This window comes from Silene latifolia, chromosome Y (assembly GCF_048544455.1).
Source record: "Silene latifolia isolate original U9 population chromosome Y, ASM4854445v1, whole genome shotgun sequence".
Lineage (NCBI taxonomy): Eukaryota > Viridiplantae > Streptophyta > Magnoliopsida > Caryophyllales > Caryophyllaceae > Silene > Silene latifolia.
Genome location: NC_133538.1, coordinates 364429021 through 364434202, shown reverse-complemented (window position 1 = coordinate 364434202; position 5182 = coordinate 364429021). Strand labels below are relative to the sequence as shown.

Genomic DNA, 5182 nt, shown 5'->3' with positions numbered 1-5182 from the left:
CATGGGAGGTAGGGTGTATTTTGGTTGAGGGTTTTTAAAATTTTTGCTTTTGTATGAGAGATTTGGGTGGAATTTGGTGTTTTCATTGTAATAGTTGGAATAAGGGGTACCACTTTTGTATGCTTGAAAAGCATTCACTTGCTCATTTGTTCCCCTACATTCACTTTGGTCATGTCCCAAAGTTCTACAATTCTCACATATCCCACTTGGGATTGATGAAGATGCCATCATGGCATTAACATGATGCTTTGGTGATTTTGAGGCTTCTTCAAGCTTAGCCATAGCCTTCTCGAATTTCAAGTTGATGGTATCAATATGAGCACTAAGTTGAGCACCCAATTGAGTAATAGAGTCCATCTCATGCTTTCCTCCTCTAGTAGCCTTGCGAGGTCTACTATATTGTAAATTATGGACCGTCATTTCCTCAATCTTGTTCCAAGTTTGATTATCGTCAACTTCGGTGAACATACCATTTGATCCCATGTTGAGAGTGTTTCTTGAGTCTTCATAAAGACCATTCCAAAAATTTTGTACCAACAACCAGTCGCTAAGTCCATGATGAGGACATGAGCGACAAATTCCTTTGAATCGCTCCCAAGCTTCATACAAAGATTCTTCGTCCCTTTGCTTAAAACTCGTAATTTGAGCTCTTAGCATGTTAGTCTTTTCCGGAGGGTAGAATTTTTTGTAGAAAGCTAGAGCCAACTTCTTCTAAGAGTCAATTCCTAGAGTAGCCTTATCAAGGCTTTTCAACCATTGTTTTGTGGTGCCAATTAGACAAAAAGGAAATAAGACCCATCGAATTTGGTCTTGAGTCACCCCGGTTTGTGAAATTGCATCACAATAGTCACAAAAAGTTTCCATGTGGGAATGAGGATCTTCACAAGGCATCCCCCTAAATTGGCTTCTTTCGACTAATTGGATAAATGCGGATTTTGCAATAAAATTTCCGGTCAAGTGTTGCGGTGTGGGAGTACCATTGGGTAGGTTCTCCTCGGTTGGTACGGAATGTGATGAAAATTTAGGCATTGTGGGTTGATTGTGTGATTGATTTTGTGTTGGATTCACCTCACCTTCTCTTGCAAAAGGGTTGATGAACTCAATAGTGTTTGGTTGAATATCTACAACCTCACCAATACCACTCAAAATATTTTTAGCAAGTCTTCTATTGGTTGTCAAAGTCCTTTCAATTTCGTGATCAATGGGTAACAAGTTACCTTGTGATCTTCTAGACATGCAAGAATATCAAACAACTCGAAAACAATTAGAACAAAACTTGAGGAGTTTTACTTCCCCAAGGCAAAGAAAGACACAACTAATAACAATCAAAGAAAATCAAATCAAGTTAACACCGTCCAAGAAGCGCCATTTTTGGTCGGTCCGCTTTGAGCTTAGATTTCGGTTACTTGTCGTTAGGAGTACCTAGACCAAAACAATATTTATAACTTCACAAACAACTCTACTATTAGTAAAGAGGCAAGTAAAGGTCGAATCCCAAGAGACGGGTATTGATGTAGGATTTTCGATTGCAAGTATTGGTGCCTAGGGGTGTCACAATTTGGGTTGAGATGAGAAGATCACTAAACTAAATAACAATAAAAGTAAACAAGTAAGATGACTAAAATGAGATGTAAACAATTGATTAAAAGCACTAGGGTGTCATGGGGTCATAGGGGATTCATGGGATCAAACATGTTCTCAAATTATAAGCAAGCAATTATTATTGTGATAGGATCGAGTTGGTTTATATCTTACAATCCTATGAAGGTTTGGGTCCCGCAGCCGAATCGATTAAATTGTGCAACACCTACAAGTCGACTTAATCCTCCCCAATCAACTATATGCATGGTCTAATGAGACTCGAGTTGGTTTATGTCTTACAAGTCTCATTGAAAAGGTAGGTGATGGGTAAAAAATGCAAGGATTCATAGGCTCGCATTTAATCAAACATAACATGTGCATTAGTTGAGATCACAACAAGCAAGCAAATAAATTATGAAAACATATTAAAGTAAGCATGAATCTTCCCCCATGTTGGTTTTCCCTAATTACCCATTAACCATAGTTAAGGAAACTACTCACTCATTATCAAGTTTAACATATTAACAAGGTTGTCAATCATATTAACAAAGCAAAACATGATGGATAAATGAAGATGATTAACAATAATTAAAAAGGGATTAAGAGAGTTATACCTAATGATGATTCCAAAATAATAATGCAAAGAATAAAAGAAGTACTTGATGATTGATGGAAGGTTGTCAATCTCCCAATATACCCAAATAATCTTCAATTACCCAAAATAAAATATGAACAAAAGAGAAATTAAGGAAATGAGATTTGTATTAATATTTGATTAGAAGTTGATTACAAGATTAAAGAGAGATTAGAATAATATAAACTACACTAAAGATTAATAAGAAGAACATGATAATCTAATTAGACTAATGGGGTATTTATAGTGAGGATTAGGTGCACAAATTAGGGTTACTAAGGGCTTAAATGACGATTAAGTCCTTGAGGAATCGCTCCTCTCAAGAAAAGATGCAGGTCTCCTTTTAGCTAGTCTTCCAAAAATATGCGCATCACAAAAGAAGAAAGAAGAGGACGTGCCCCTCTGGAGTAGAATCCGAGCGTCCAAGGGTCGGGACGGGCGGATTGGGGAGCTGCTGGATGAGCGGCTGGGTGGCTTGGACGAGCATCCTGGGAAGCTGCTGGACAGGCGTGCCGATGGTTTGGACGAGCGTCCTGGGACTCAGCTTCCTTTTCTTCTTTTCTTATTTTCTTCTTCCAACAATCCTCCGGGATTTTGTCGGGGATGCAAGGTTCTTTTTCATCATTGTCCATCTACTACATTATGTAAAAAGGCCTTCTAGTCTTGTCTTCTCTTTGATGCTTTGTCATTAAATTCGATTAATTTAGCTCTATTTTGCCATGAAAATGCAAGGTTTGCACTCGGCTCCTACCAAGAAAATAAAACCTCAAAGAATATGCAAAACAAAGAACTAAAGATAGTAAATGACCCAAATATACACTAAGAAGCATAGGAACGAGGCTAATTCGGGGACTAAATATGCTCAAATATTGATCACATCATAACGACCTCACCGGATCCGGCCTCTTTCTCTCTCTCTCTCTCACTCTCTCTCTCTCTCGCTCTATATATATATATATATATATATATATATATATATATATATATATAATATGTGTGTGTGTATATATATGTGTGTGTATATATATATATACACACACATATATATACACACACACATATATTATATATATATATATATATATATATATATAGAAAGAGAGAGAGAGAGAGAGAGAGAAAGATAGAGAGAGTCAAGATCTGGTGAGAACGGGCATTCAGTGAGAACATATTAAATTAGGGTCCTTATTAACACGGATAAAACCCCAGCTATTCCTACTGCTTTTCGTACAGTCCTTGCAACACATCCACTACCCCTCTCCTGTAATTTGTTTTCCACCTTCTCATTCCCACCTATTAAATCGCGCCGGAGCTTCCGCCACTAATGCCGTCGGGAGCAAGCCTGCTAGTTAGCGCTTTGCCGGAGTGACGGTAGGCCACTAAAAATCTGCCACAATACTTCTTCATAAACAACCAACAACGACATCTTTGATAACTGTCTCGCAATCGGAATCGCTCCTCCTCGCTCGACTCCAGTTTCGCACCAAGCATACCCATCAGCGTTAAATGATTCAACCGACGGCTCACAAAGCGACACCGTAACCGACTTTGCTCCACCACACGCACCATCGCCGCAAGTCTCTCCTGGTTAACATCAATCAGCAATCCTTACACAAAATTGATGTATCAGATTATTATATTGATGTATCTCAAGCAAATTTTAATGTACCTAGTGATTAATTTTGTGTATTTATGTTAAGATACATTAAATTAGTGGTTAGATACATTAAAAATTAGTGTAGGTACATCGAAGTAGACGGAAAAACCAACGAAGGGGATGATGTGAGGTGGTTGTCGCCAGAGACTTGCCGTATGCTGTTCATCAATTCGAACAAATATTCTCATCAACCACCATTTGCGGGGGATCAAGCGGACCTCCGGCGTTGCCAAGGAAATAAAAAATAATATAGAAGACGATAAAAAAAAGCACTGAGGTCGATGACGGAGAGCGCTTAATATATAAACTATACACTAATTTCGATTAGCTGATGGAGATCTTAGATCTGATGATAGTTGGAAGGAGAAAGCAAATGTGACAATGGCGGGTCCTTAATTGATGAATTCGACAATGAAGTTGCAATCAGAATGCACCACCCTATGTTTAGTTTGCCGACTGTCTGTTGTGGATCGAAGTTGTGTGGTATATTGTGGGAAAAAGGATGTGGGGTGGCGTTGTCAGTTGAGAAAAAACAAAGAAATTGATTTGGAAAAATTACAGAGGGAGAAAGTTTAAAGATGAGAGTGGAAAGAGATTATGGTTGCGTATTATTATTGAGAGTTTTGCATTTGGATATGCAAGGGTTTTTCTGACATAAATGGTGGTGGGTAACATACTGGTAAGAGGTGTTAGATATTTTGATTAGATAAAGACTAGAGTGATCATAATCTTTTTCTTATTTGTTGTGGTCGTGATCTCAGCCGCACAATGTTTTTAAATCCAATGGTTCTAGGTCATTATTATCGTTCTCACCGAGTGATCGTTCTCACCGGATCCTAAATCTATATATATCTATATATATATATATATATTGAGTTTTCGAAATTACTGCTCAATTATGCTCGAAATATAAAGGTTTGTGTATGTGTTTGTTATTTCTTGTTAGTTCTTTGTTTGGATTTATTGGAATCATTGGTTTGATATTTGAAATGATTTTATAGTGTAATTTAGTGTTTTTTTTATGATGGGCGAGTTCTTATAAATAACAAATTTTATTTGGAAAACTTTGTTTCCTTTGTTAATTTATATTCAAACCCAAGATTAATTACGTATTTTTTTGTGATTTTTTTATTCTCACCAATTTTAATTTTTTTACATTTGAATTATAGGTTCGGAAAGACGGTCAACCAAGCCCAATCATTGTTGATGACTTTTTGGCGGTATAGATTGATGAAGAAAATGTGAGATTTGGATAGATAGATGAAGACAATGTTTTATAAATACGAATATTATTTTGAATTTTTGTGAGT

At 37.0% G+C, this 5182-nt stretch overlaps 1 non-coding gene across 1 annotated transcript; it reads left to right on the top strand.

The window, feature by feature from the left end:
• Window positions 1-550: 550 nt before the first annotated feature.
• On the top strand, window positions 551-657 carry LOC141634679 (small nucleolar RNA R71). The gene has a single exon (XR_012539404.1). It is a non-coding gene; the product is annotated as a small nucleolar RNA R71 (small nucleolar RNA).
• Window positions 658-5182: the final 4525 nt, after the last annotated feature.